Source organism: Carlito syrichta, unplaced genomic scaffold (assembly GCF_000164805.1).
Source record: "Carlito syrichta isolate Samal-C Ts95f unplaced genomic scaffold, Tarsius_syrichta-2.0.1 Scaffold262834, whole genome shotgun sequence".
Classification (NCBI taxonomy): Eukaryota; Metazoa; Chordata; class Mammalia; order Primates; family Tarsiidae; genus Carlito; species Carlito syrichta.
Window position 1 is genome coordinate 62090 of NW_007206930.1, and position 14953 is coordinate 77042.

A 14953-nucleotide genomic window follows, 5' to 3' on the forward strand; every position below is an offset into this window, starting at 1 on the left:
CCAGTCTGGGTGACGGAGTGAGACTCCAACTCAAAAAAAAAAAAAAAAAAAGACTAGATTCAGAAAAAAACTAAAAAGCACTCAGATTAGTTATATAAAAAAAGGCTTCTTAGTATTGATCAGTACTGAGTCCTGCATTCATAAATATACCAATGCCCTACATTCTCACTCTAAAATAAGATATTCCTAACACAACTTCCTGAGGGATTATTCAATGATCTGGGCATTTCAAGACTTATAAAAGACTGCCCTTTTCTTATGGCTACTTAGGTACCAAACTCTCCTGATATGGGCCCAATTCAGTTCTCCTTCAATCAGTTCTCTACTGCATTCTAAGTCGTATTACCCTAGCCCCGCTAAGAACTTCTTCTTTTAAAATTCAACCAACTGCTACTTTTCATTCCCCTAATCTATCCTTTCTCAACTGAACTTTTTCCAGGACACTTCCCGATACCACTACTCCAAAATGTCAAGTGTTATTTCAGAGAGGAAAATGACCTCTTGTCCCTCGCCCTTGATAACCACCAGTGACTCTGCCTGTACTTTCTCACCACTGGGGAGAGATCACAGGCAGGGAGAAAATTTTCTTTCTCCACTGATAGATGACAAAGCAACTTTATCAAGTACCTTACTGGCAAGATATTCAGCTGGCGTCTAGCTCCAGCTAACTTCTCAAGACCTGCCTTCTCTACTGTCCTTGTCAACCTGTGTTTTAAACCTTCAACATCCAGCTTTTCTCCTAGTTTCTTGTCATATTTACACTTGGCATCTCTAAAAATGTATTTTATGTTTATAGAACAATTCAAAAATACAAATTTAAAGTGCCCTCTGGCATCTATTGAAATATGTTCTGGTTTTTCTCACTCAACCCATGAAGACAGCAAATTATCTTTAAAGTTAATTATAATGAAGACCAACTTTAGATAGTGTAATATTTATTTCTACAAAATAAATAAAGCTTGATAGTTACAAAGCTTGATGACATATTGAGCACCTGTAAAGTCACCACTCAAGAACTAGAACATCAGCAATAACACACCTGCCCACCTGCTCTTCTCCTCCCTTGGCCTGCCTTGTCCTATCAGAGGTAACCCCTATTCTGCCATGATCATCATTCCTTTGTGGTTTTTAATAACCTCATCAAATACATAAACATACACAATATGTTGTTTAATTCTGTCTGCTATTAAACTTGATAAAAGCAGTGTCATACCACACGTAGTCTTCTGTCTGCTTAGCATTTCATGGCATGTTGTGTAGTTAGAAGTCACCACTTTTCACTGTTGTATATTCTTCCACTGAATGAATATACCACTGTTCATCTCTCAGACTAATATATTTTGCCAGTGCAAAATTTGGCAAGGGAGCTTCAAATTCCCTAAATGTTAGTAATTAAAAGTAACAATACTCAAAGCATAAGTATTTACATGCAAACCAGTATTCTCAACAGCTGAAAAAAATAACTCTTAAAATACAGTTTTATGCCAGAATTCCACCTGTGAATCTACCTTGTCTTTGTTCTAACTACTGGACATTCAGATATAAGTAAACCCATTAAAATGTCCTTTGGAGTTGCTTCTTGAAAATCCTCCTTTTTCAAGTCCCTAATGCTAATACCCCCTGGACAGCTTCCTCTTGATAGAATGAGCCTTGGAGTGTTATATGAATACCTCAGGTACAGCATGTTTCAAATCAAACACACCCCAAGTCTCCTGCCTGTTCTTTCACCTGTTTCAGATATAAATAATGGTATCACCATCCAACTAAATGCTCTACTAATGAATACAGAACCTCTGGGTGCGGTGGCTCATGCCTGTAATCCCAGCACTTCAGGAGGTTGGTGCAAGAGGATCACTTAAGCCTAGGAGCTCAAGACAAGCACGAGCAACATACTGAGACTCCATCTCTACAAAATAAAAATTTTGAAAATTTGAGTCCAGGTATTCAAGGTTGCAAAGAGCTATTATCATGCTACTGCACTCCAACCTGGGTGACTGAGTGAGACTGTGGATTAAAAAAAAAAAAAAAAAAAGGAAGACAGAGCCATTCGACTCTTCCCTTTTTATGCTTTCCATAGAGAAGGTATGACTAAGTCAAGGCAGCTACTGGAGAAGCATGCTAAATTGCAATCTGACCACATGACTCCCTGGTTACACTGTTTGAAATGCTGTAGATGATAATCTTCTTCAGTGTTTGTTAAGTCATAGATTGCAACCCACTGAAAGGTCACAGTGTTGATTCAGTGGATTGTGACCAGGATTCTTTTTAAATGAAAGAGAATAAAACAGAAAATATCAGAGTACCCTGATGAAGTAAGGGTAATATTATGCTGTGGAACTTTTGTTTCAGCTGAGTGAATGTGCACATCTCTATGGGTAAAGCCCTCTTTGCAAAGTCAACTGTTTTGCCTTCCTGTGAATTGTTTGGATATGTGTTTGAAAGTCTCTCTTACTGAAGTGCTTTTCTTCCATTAGAGAAGTCAGAGGTTTTGTTAAGTGGTCTTACTCAGAAGCCAATGAAAGTCATGAAGCTTCTCCTGAGAAGAGAATATAATACATACATACATGTATATTCTTATTACACTCTTATGATAGTGAGTGGCCCTACTATAAGAAAACCTGGGGGAACATTTAAAAGTCCAAGTTTCTAGACCTCATCATAGACCTCCAGGGGCATTTTGCAGACAAGAAGCACTGACCTCCAAAGTGAAAGAAATCCTAACTCCGTAAGAAGGTGGGACACTGCCACACCTGTTTCCCACTTTGCTCATGCTGCAGAGGCCTGAAAAGTATTTCCCCCTTCTCTGATCAGCTACCTTCTGGTAACCCTTCAGATCTCAGCTCAAACATTGCTTCTCTGAGGCCTTCCTAAACAGCCCCCTTCCCCTTGCCAGCTGGAGCTCGTTCAACAAATGTTTATTTAAGCATAAGTGAAAATGATAATTGAACGCTTATTAAAGGGAGAAAATCAGTGCGGTGATGAAAACAGGCTCTGGAATCAGCCTACATTTTAGTCCAGGCCCTTCACTCACTACCTGTGTGAGCCTCAACAAGTAGTAAGACCTCAGAGCCATAGTATACATCAGCAAAATGGGAGGGAGTATCTGCTTCACGGCACTGCTGTGAAGATTACATGGGGATAATATAGAGGAAGTACATAGAATAGAGTTCTTAGCATCTAACAGTAAATAAACCTTAACTATAATTATTGAAAAGCAATCGGGTTGGGCTTGGTGGCTCAGCCTGTAATCCCAGCATTTTGGGAGGCCGAGGCAAGTGGATTGCCTGAGCCCATGGGTTCAAGAACAGCCCGAACAACTTGGTAAAACCCTGTCTCTACAATAAATAAAAAATTAGCCAGGTGTGGTAGTGTGCACCTGTAGTTCCAGCTACTTGAAAGGCTGAGGCAGAAGGCTCGCCGGAGCCCAGCAGGTTGACGCTGGGGTGGCTGTGAGTGTGCCACTGCACTCCAGGCTTGTCGACTGAATGAGACTCTAACTCAAAAAAAAGAACAAGAAAAACATGTGGAATCTATATACAAAATAGAATAGATAACTATGCATTGTGCTAAATATAGTATAAATTATAAAACCTGAGACAGAAGGATTTGAAAATTTTTCTGATAAAGTCTGATAAAGGCAAATTCATTAGTCTTCAAAGCATGTCTGTGAGCTTTTTAAGTCCTTAAGTCAGTAAAACTCTTTTCTTCTAAACTTGTTTGCTAAACACATTACTTTAAATGAGCTTCCGCCCAAAGACAAAGCTGAGAACATTTAACTTCATAGTCTTGTCCCTTACAGTTTAAATTACAGGTCAAGAACGGTTATAAGCGTATACCTTCCCTATAAATTCTCCAGAGTATCTAACATACTGAGTTAATAATAATAAACAAGCCAGTCAATCTTTGGAAAAGATTCTATTTAGGTAAAAGCTTTCCTGTTACAGAAAATAGAAATTCTCTATATTCTTCCACTGTGTTGCTGTAGTCTACAGCAATCTGAGATGCCAGAAATTGCAAGACAATTCATTACTTTTCATGACTACATAATATAAAATACTGACAAACTACGATACTATACCAACATGCCACTGATGATGAAATGCATCCCAGGTTCAAAGATGTTATAGATATTAAAAAGAAAAAAAAAACCCACACCTTGGAATCAATAATGTGTGTGTGTGTGTGTGTGTGTGTGTGTGTGTGTGTGTAGAATTGTTTGAAATAAGATCCCATGCCATAAGAGCTAAGATAGACAAATGGGACCTCATCAAACTGACGAGCTTCTGCAAAGTCAAAGAAACCATCAAGAGAGCAGGCAGACAGCCCACAGACTGGGGAAAAATATTTGCCAATTGCATATCTGACAAAGACCTAACATCTAGGATCTACAAGGAACTCAAACATGCCAAAAAGAAAAAAACAGCCCCATTACAAAGTGAGCAAAAGATATGAATAGACACTCAAAAGAAGACATACAAGCAGTCAATAGATACATGAAAAAATGTTCTGCCTCACTAGTCATCAAAGAAATGCAAATCAAAACCACACTGAAATACCACCTAACTCCAGTCGGGATGGCCATCATCACTAACTCAAAAAACAACAGATGCTGGACAGGATGGAGGGAAAAGGGAACACTTCCACACTGTTGATCGGAGTATAAACTAGTACAACGTCTGTGGAAAAGTGGGGTGATTCCTAAAAGATCTAAAAATCGACCTTCCATATGACCCCACAATCCCCCTACTGGGAATATACCCAGAGGAACTCAAATTACTCTATGAAAAAGATACCTGCACACATGTTTATTGCAGCATTATTCACAACAGCAAAAACATGGAACCAAACCATGCTACTCATTGAAAGAGAACTGGATACAAAAAAATGTGGTACATATCACGATGGAATATTATGAGCCATAAAGATGGACAAAATTATGAACTTTGCAACAACTTGGATGGACTTAGAGTCTATAATACTCAGTGATCTATCACAGAAACAAAAAACTGAGTACTACATATTCTCACTCACAGGCAGACCTTTAACTGTTATAATAACTATAAGAAAGGGATTGGTAATAGTGGGAAACTGCCAGAGGGGTTGGGGTGGGGGGTGAGACTGGCAGTAGTGGGGAACTGCTGGGGGCGGGGGACACACACCTCTTCAACAATGGTACCTGCATAATGAACATTTGTATGCCTAACCTTGAACTGTACCGCACATCTTTAAAATTCAAAATTTTTAAAAAAAAAGATATCTGGGTCTTGGGCTTATTCTGTTAAGGTTTTTTTTTTTTTTTCTTTAAATTTTGACTTTTAATAAAGCTCTTATAAGTTCATCTTATGTGCCTAGGACAGAACCCTGCACACACAGTCGGGGGCCAATAGATATTTAAACAATGTTAATGGTTAAAATTTAAGGGGTGATTTAGCTATAAGGACCAAAAAGCGTCACAGAATTGGTCAAATATTATTCTCCAAGCTTAAATAAGTGAGTTCTATTAAAGTGACATTCTTTGTATTACAGATGACTCAATTTCACATTTTAGTTTTTGGTGAGAAACAAAAAAAACCAAAAAGAAAGCCATCAGTGGCAGATTTTGACAAACAGATAACGTCAGTTAGGAATAACAGCTGGCATTTCAAGGTTGTATTTACCTTTGTCTACAGTGTCTACCTGGGTGCCTGGTACACATCAAGTATTCATAAACATTTGCTAAATGAAGAGAGTAAAGCTTATCTCACTGCTATGAATACAAACTATGTATTTGTAGTAGCTTTAGATGTCACTTATAGTTTTGGTTGCTGCTTTCCAAAGTGCTGCAGTTTGGTAAAGACAAAGCAGGATAAGCACCCCTCACTGCGCTCATGTTTTAGAGGCTTGTCTTTGTGTAGGCCATACTGGGGTACACTAAGGGTGTGGTCAGAGAGTACTTTGAGATAGTTTCCTGAGGCACCAAAAACACACCCAGTTACCCTCCCACATGCTGAAGTCCTGACCTCTTCAAGGGCAGGGGCCAGGTCTTCAGTCAATTTACAATAGCTTCAAACTATGATTCAATTATTTTTTGAGAAAATATGAGTTTCCAGAGCTTCCAGGGTCTTCCATCCCCTGGCTAAAATGAGATTTTAAAAATATGTGTGTGTATATGTTATTAAAGTTAATTTTTAAAAATTAGGTAATTTACTAATTTTATTGATACCTTAGTAAGTTAACATGTGGCTAAAGAGTTGTAATTCAGCATATTAAAATAAATGCTACCTATGTGCTATGTGTTAATGAAGCAATATTTAAAAAATTAAAACAGAACTGCCATTATAAAAGGATATAATTTTAACATCCTTCTAGTATTAATTACATTCAGAGCTGAGAGCATAAAGGTAGCTGTTAGTCAGCAAACTTCTGAGCAGACTGACTAAACACAACCCTTGGCAAAACCAGTGGGCTAGCCAAACCAAAAATGGCAGGGAAAAGAAGTCGGGGGCAGGCATATCATCTAAGAAGGAATGGCAGCGTTGGGAATTTATTTTTATCTCTGCCGCTTATTTCAAGCTGATGGTTATCTTTGCTTCCCAGGTACCAAGTAGGGTAGGGGAGGGCAGTCTGCAGGAAGCCGTTTCAAGTGGGCTGAAATTGCCTATTAATTTCAAATACTGTATAATTTAGTTTTTCAAACCAAATCTTCTCCTCAGCCCCCACAAAGTAAAATAAATAATTAACAAAGCATCTCTGAATACTTTGCTAAGTTTGGAGGTTAAAAAAAGAAAGAAAGAAAAATCCAACTCTCTGTTGAATAACCACTGTAAGAGTTTTATAACACTATTCAAGCCTTTAAAGTGACCGGTTAAATACTGATTTAATCTTCAGAAGGTCACTGTGCTTTTTTGGAAGGTGTACATTTAGAATTTGTTTGGCTGGCTATTCCTTGCTCATTCTTAGAAAAGTGTGTGTGACTTGATGTTTCACAGGAGATACTGCATAGTACTTACAGAAAATATTTTCTGTTCTCAGTCCTTTTAAAAATAATTTAAAAATTATTTATATGTAAAACTATTTTCTAAAGCCGCTGGGATTGCTGAGTCTGCAAGTGAGCAATTAAAGAATTTTAGAACAACATTCTCATAACAAATACTGAGTTAATACTGGGTTCTATATAACGATGTTCATATTATTTCTCACTGCCCTGGGGCAATCACTCCCTGATTGTGAGTACCTGAGGCCACAGGCAAGTTCACTCAAGGCTGCCACGTGTCAGCAGACTAGTAGCCATTATTTACCTTTGAAAATCTTGCCACTTCAGATTTTATCTCAATTATAACGTACCACATATTTACCTTTGTGTGTGCATGCACAAAGACAGCTCTTAATAGGCCTTTGGAATTTTACGTATCTACAGCTAAGATATAACATTTTATGCCGGGCGCAATGCAAGCCTGTAATCTCAGCACTTTGGGAGGCCGAGTGAGAGGAATGCCAGAGACCAGTGGTTTTAGACCAGACTGGGCAACTTGACCAGACCTTGTCTCTACAATAAATTTTTTAAAAATTAGCTGGGTGTGGTGGCTTGTGCCTATAGTTCCAGCTACCTGGAAGGCTGAGGTAGAAGGATTGCCTGAGCCCAGCAGGTCGCAGCTGCAGTGGCTGTGAGCACGTCACTGCACGACAACCTGGGCAACAGAGTTAAGACTCCAACTAAAAAAAAAAAAAAAAAGATATAACATTTACATCTACTAAAACCTTTGTTTAAAAAGCTGATTCATAGGCCGGGCAAGGTGGCTCATACCTATAATCCCAGCACTCTGGGAGGCTGAGGTGAGGGGATTGCCTGAGCCCACAGGCTCAAGACCAGCCTGGACAACTTGGCAAGATATCATCTGTGAAAAAAAAAAAAAGCTGATTCGTATCAATCAGAAATACACATATAAGCCTGTGCCTAACAGCTCCTGGTTTCTATAGAAGTATTGAGTGTAGGTTCTGGGTAAATCCTACATTATTAATATTAGTCTATAGTCATGTATCAGACTGTGAGTTCCTTGAAAGCAGAGTCCTTGTCTTGCCCATCCTTTTCACACTGAATACCTAACAAAGTACTTGGTACCAGTAAGGACTGAAAGAATGTGCAATGAGTAAAAAACAACCAGAACAATAAATTAACATATTAGCACATTCTCTTATTACGTACAAGTTTATAGTTTATTGCTTAGAATCATTGTTAGTTGACAACTGCCATTACATGAAAATATGGAGTTAACCTGCTTCCAGAACCTATTCTCCAAGAGCTGCACAGTATGGCGGGAAGATTTTTTCCCAGCATGTGAAGACCCAGACTGCAGTTACAGGGCTGCCTCTATCAACTTTGTGCCTTTAAACAAGAAACTTTCAGCTAACATACATATACAGAGTTTAGTTTTTAAAAATTCACTGAAATGCACATCTTCGGAGAATGTTCACCTGCCATATTTTCAGTATCAGGTCAGTAGACAGAACTATTCTAATTTTTATAAAGCTTACTTGACAACAAAGATGTAGCTTTTGGAGGTTGGGAACATTACACCAACATGCCCCTCTGAACGTTGCAACTTGAACACCTCAATGCAGTAGAGCCCACACGAATCTTACCAGCTACCTTTTCTGATCAAATATGCAGTTCTACAGGTATTTATAATCCTAGAATTTTAGTTATGAATATTAGACCTGTGAAACTTGGTGGATTCACATTCTTCAGAATCAACAAAGCATTTCTGAATATTCATGAGTTTAAAAATCAGGATCAACTATTCCCAAAGGCATTTCCTTATCTTTCTGAATCCAGAAAAAGCGTTCAATGACGATCAAATGTTCTGAGCACCTTCTTCCACTAAGGGCAAAGGTGGAATGAATTGCAAAAGACAATTTATATTTCTTATGCTATAAAAGCTGCTGCTCAGCTGTGACGATAAAAACCCAGGTAATCAATGATTCTCAGAATTTTCACTCTATTAACAGCACACTTTAATGTTTCAGTCTGTATTTATTTAGAAGAAAATTTCAACCTAAGAGTACATGTTCAGGCACAAAAGTAAGTATGCTTAAAAGCTAAACTGCCAAGACCCAAATTCTTCTAAAGACATTACTAAGGGGAAAAAAAATCTTATAATTAGTAACAAGGACCAGCATAACCAGGCAGTGCCTAGAAGTCGTGTCATCAGGGAAACAGGAAATAATTTTAACACTTGACACTCACTTTTAAAATGTTGTTAATGCTTCAGTTATGCTTCAAATATGCCTACAGTTGACGCCATCATGACAGCAAGGGTACATTTCCAATCACATTTGATGTAAAGACAAATTTCTCATTAAGGAAAAGTAACTTTTGTGAGAAATCTAAATTTAAACCTTTCAGTTTAAAGCTCTAATTATATTCCATATAGGAAATTCTGTAAGCACACTTCTTCAGAGTTTTTAAAGCAATCAGCCCAGGCAATGTTAAATGATCATGACTCTCTCAAGAAACAGAGCAGCACTGTCCAGAAGCCCCTCACATTTGTGGCTCTGCGTACTCCCTGTGGGCTGTGCCAACCTACTCTCTCCCCTGTAATGACTCTTTGTTTTTACTAAGTCCCAAAAGGCTGGGGAGAACTTTGCAAAGAGAAGGGGGGAGGGTGGGTGGAATGCAGCTGCAGGCTCTAAAACAATGCTGAGTCCATATATTTTGTTCCCAGTTAGAATAATAAAAGGGTGGGGGGTTGAGGAGACAGACTCAGAATAAGCAGGGTAGGGCCAAGCATCCCACAGCCCCAGGTCTCTGGCACCTCCACCCGTCTACTCTACCAAATTCAATTGCCATTCATTTATCTCTTAACATTCAAACACCCATTCAGATTTAACCCTATCAGTCATTTATATCAAAACTACTTACATCAGTGAACTACACAAGGCAAGGAGTAGAGTAGGAAGAGAAAGTGGAGTGGGCCAAGATAAACCAGGAGAGCCTGGACACATGGGTATGTGACATTATGGGGGAGACAGATTGGAAAATTTGGAAAAGAAGGCCCAAGGTTTCAGATATCAACTGCCTGTTTTACAGTGGTGCCCAGGACCTGAGGGCAACCAGTATGCTAGAGCAAACCACACTCCCTCTGAGGTTGTACAAAGCTACAAGAGGAAAATAGGAGAACCTGGATGCCTGCACACATTGGGCCCCCATTGCTTAGTCTTGCAGTTTGCAGTTTACTTTGGTGTCTCCTAAGAAAATGTCCTGGGCAAGTGGGTGGGAGAAAAAAAGAAAGAAAGAAAGAAAATGCCCTTTACTTATATTTCCCTAGCCTTGATGTCCGAACTGGGAGAAAGAGAGAATGACAGAAAGCAGTAACACCAGAACAGTCCTACAACCCCCAGTGCAAGAAAGCAGCTCAAACGTTCCTTCCTCCCCTAGTCCGCTCCTCCCAATATCCTTAGTGAATCCAGAGTCCTCCAGGGCTCATGGAAACAGGCCTGCCCCTGGAACTTCCCTTCACATACTACTGATGCCATTAAAACTTGCAGGAAAACTCAAGAAGCCTTAAATTAGCAACGGAACTGATGCCTAAAAGAGAAAAGCAGCACGTGCTACTGACTACCCAAAAGCTATATAACAACATGCAGAAGAACACTTAATCCCAATTAGGATCCCATTCAGTTACTGGGGGGGGGGGCGGCAGATAAAAGGACTTCAATGTAAAGCTGTTGTGTAGAAGCAAAACTCTGACACCCACACAAATATCTTCTTCAAGGTAGCATGACACACATTTAGAAGCACTCTTAGTTCGTGTTGAATGATGTAATCTGACTCTCAAAATGTTTTCAAGTTATAAAGTATAGAAAGATTGCATTTATTTACATTGACATTTTTGCATTTTGTTACATAAAAGCAAAAAAATCACAAGTATGCAGATTTGCAATAATCAAGAATATAATTTCCCTCCCTCAGCTTGCCTTTTCTCTATAGCCTTAAAATCCACTCAGAAGCCGGGCTTGGTGGCTCAGCCTGTAATCCCGCGCCTCTGGGAGGCTGAGGTGAGTGGATTGCCTGAGCCCGCAGGTTCGAGACCCGCCTGGGCAGCGAGACCTCATTTCTACAATAAATCAAAAAAATCAGCCGGGCGTGGTAGTGCATGCCTGTAATTCCGGCTACTGGGAAGGCTGAGGCGGAAGGATCGCCGGAGCCCAGCAGGTCGAGGCTGCGGTGGCCGGAAGCGGCCACTGCACTCCAGTCTGGGTGACAGAGTGAGACTCCAACTCAAAAAAAACAAAACAAAACAAAACAACAACAACAAAAAATCCACTCAGATATTCCAAATTTTTACACCATAGCCAATATATAGACACATAGAGAAATGCATATTAATTTAAATGAGGAAGTAAAAAAGAATAATTGAAACTACTACTTATTTTATTAATATCAAATATTAATAGTAACAATTAAAAACAATACTGGTACTACTCCTGGTAACGTTTAACATCTATTATAAATACAAAATTCATGGGTCTATTTTATTAGGTATCAACATTGCTGCTTTTAAGTGCAGCAATAGACACAGAAACTTCTGTTTTTTCTATACATTAGGAAAACTCAACTTCTATATATTTCATTTCCTGGTACGTACACTTTAAAAAAGTAAGTGTACAATCAGCAAAATTTTGTTAATAGTAAAAACAATCGCAGTCATAACTTGCCTTATGGATGTTTAGTTGTGGTAAACGAAATATATTCACATAATATCTTGATATATGTTATACTTAAAAAAAAGGCTCAAATATGCAATTGTCCATGATTTGGAAAAACCACTCTCAATATCAATAATTATTTCTGAGTTATTTTTTAAATTAATTAAGAAAAAAGATTCAAACATCTTAATCAAAATGTCAGAAATTTTCATTTAGTCACAAAGTTCACAAAATGGGTGACTGATTATATTAAGAGGCTCAGTTGAAAACAATTTAAAAATATAAATAGCATGTACGAAGAATATTAGATTTTTTTGCTAAATCAATAAGAGTACTCACCCCTTGGAGTCCTTGGAACTGAATCGAAGGTCGAAAAGGAATTACATTCTATTAAAAGAAACAGATAAAAATTGGTTACTGTGACACAGAACTAAATGTGAAAGCTTCAAAACTATGTATTTGTTCAGTACCATAGTGTGGAAACATCTCTTCATTATATATTTACATATGCATGTCATTATATAAGATGTTTGGGATGAACAATATCACACTTTTCACATTTCTCTGTACCACACAACCAAAAGGTATTTTTTGGCAGTGTAGCTAATCATGTTTTTGAAACCAATTCAATTTTACACTTAAAAAAACCAAATTGTTGCTTAGTTTCCTAGTATATTTTAAATAGGGATAAGAAGAGGAAAGACATAATTTGAGGAACTTTGCAATACTCAAGCAGAATACTAGAAATATAAAACTAAAATATTTGAGAATGAACTTCTGCTATTTTCTCACATTTTACCAGAGATTTGTTTTTACTTGAGGGTCAAACAGGTAACCAATTTTCTCATAAGATGCTTACCTGGAGAACATAGTTTCTAGATCAATGTTTGTTTTATTACGAGCATTGTCTTTTTATTTATTTATTTATTTTGAGTTGGAGTTTCACTCTGTCGCCCAGACTGGAGTGTAGTGGCCACTCCCAGCCACCGCAGCCTCGACCTGCTGGGCTCCGGCGATCCTTTCGCCTCAGCCTTTATGACTTTAATATTTTCTTACAGAGTTGTGCATTTGGAACAACAGCTGTAACTGTAAACATCAGCCATGGTCTCTGGCATGATCTCCTGTATTCAAATTCACCAGTATGTTTTGCTGTGGGAATGCTTTTCCAAATTGCTAACAGAAACTCATGCGTAAATCAGATTTGAGTCATGTTTAATAGAACCATAGCCTGTAAACTACACTTCTCACCCTCATATCCACATCCAATGTAGAAAAACAAAAACAGTAGTTTCTGGTCTCTTCTCTACCCCAGATAAAAAGCCAGAAGCACTCAGATGTCCCTCCCCTCATTCACAACAGCACCAACTACTTTCAGTCACTTCCCAAACTCCTCTGCAGATTTAAAAGTTCACTAATCAGGGCCAGGCTTGGTGGCTCAGCCTGTAATCCCAGCACTTTGGGAGGCGGAGGTGAGTGGATTGCCTGAGCTCGTGGGTTCAAGACCCACGTGGGCAACTTGGCGAGACCTCATCTCTACAATAAATCAAAAACTAGCCGGGTGTGGTAGCTCACGCCAGTAGTTCCAGTTACTTGGAAGGCTGAAGCGGAAGGATCGCCGGAGTACAGCAGGTTGAGGCTGCAGTGGCCGGGAGAGTGCCACTGCACTCCAGGATGGGCGACAAAGTGAGACTCCGACTCTAAATAAATAAATAAATAAAAAGTTCACTAATCAGGACTGTAAGAAACTAAAGAGAAATAAGGAAATGATAAGTACTTCTTTAAAAGACAGACTGATTACCTGAGTGTGAAATCTGGTGGTAACATAAACCATCTTAACATAATTTATAAAAATGAATAAACAAACATATTCTTGAAGAAAACATTTCAATGGGTACTGTTATCATTGTTTTTCAGCCATTAAAGATTATTTAACTTTAGAATTAACATAATAAAAGTGCTATGGGTAACAAATTCATTTCTTGGTGTAGGATAAAATGGTTTTTGTTTTTTTTTGAGTTGGAGTCTCACTCCATTGCCCAGACTGGAGTGCAGTGGCACTCTCCCGGCCACCGTAGCCTCGACCTGCTGGGCTCCGGCAATCCTTCTGCCTCAGCCTTTCCAAGTAGCTGGAACTACAGGAGCACGCTACCATGCCTGGTAAAATTTTTTAGATGTATTGTAGAGATGAGGTCTCGTCAAGTTGCCCGGGCGGGTCTCGAACCCACGGGCCCTTGCAATCCACTCACCTCGGCCTCCCAAAGCGCTGGGATTATAGGCTGAGCCACCGAGCTGGCCAGATAAATGGGTTTTTACAAAAGGATAAGACAAAAAGGTAGTGCTTGAATTTTTAAAACCTATTTTGTAGTAGTGCTTTATTCTAATTCATGAACTTTTAAGAAAATAAAAAATATAGATTAACTTTCTTTGGGGAGTGGGAATTGCACCCCAATACTCCTTCCATGGTTAAACTTCCTCTTTCTGAAATAATGGAAGTGTGTCCACAGGGGCCAGGAGCCCCTCTTCGTGTGGATGTGAGGCGGTTCTACTATCTCGGCAACACAGGTTCCGATTCTGTCTTCACAGTGTTTCGATCAGCTTTGCCTCCCGAATCTCCCTTCACATCACCCAAACAGACATCTCCCTAAAGACAATTACACTTCCCTCCCTTAAGTCCTTGCAACTCAGAGGTGACCTTACACTCATCACTGAAATTTGAAATTCTCTCTCCACCAGGTTTATCAATTTTTTGGTCAAATGAATGCAAACTTTTTCTCAGTTTTCAAACTGCTGATTTCTCCACTGGATATTTCCTCTTTTTTGCACTTAGAGACACCAGTCCTCCCTGCCCTCTGACCATGCATTCCATTTCAAAAGTTAGTGCCCCTCCTTTCCTCTTTCCAACTCTGCTTCATCCTGGAGGCTCAGTGTACCTGTATGGTGATAACTCTGAATCTCTCTCCCACTCCTCAACTGGTATCCCTCCACAGCCTGCTCCCTTCTACTGTGCTACAGGACATTTTGTATCAGAATTCTGAGCTCTTGATGACTGGCAAACACTAAACTCCCTCATCTCCAGTCTCCCCAAACAAACTGGCACCTCTTTCCCACTTTTCTGGCAAGGGAATGTTTATCTTCTTCGTTCCCCAGCCTCACCACCTTAGAATTAATTTATAGTCTCTTTTGCCACCCCCCCACACTCCATATTCAATTAGTCAATTACATGTCATTAGAATCACAGAATTCCAGATCCAGAAGAGAGGCCTTAAAG

General features: G+C 39.1%; 1 protein-coding gene across 1 annotated transcript in view; it reads right to left on the reverse strand.

Annotated features, from left to right (window-relative positions):
• The window catches only part of ELL2 (elongation factor for RNA polymerase II 2), a 78002-nt gene that overhangs the window by 48916 nt on the left and 14133 nt on the right, over positions 1-14953 (reverse strand). Inside the window, exon 2 of the mRNA XM_008052202.2 lies at positions 12025-12072. The gene's annotated coding sequence lies outside the window, so the exon portion shown is untranslated. The remainder of the gene's footprint in view (positions 1-12024; positions 12073-14953) is intronic.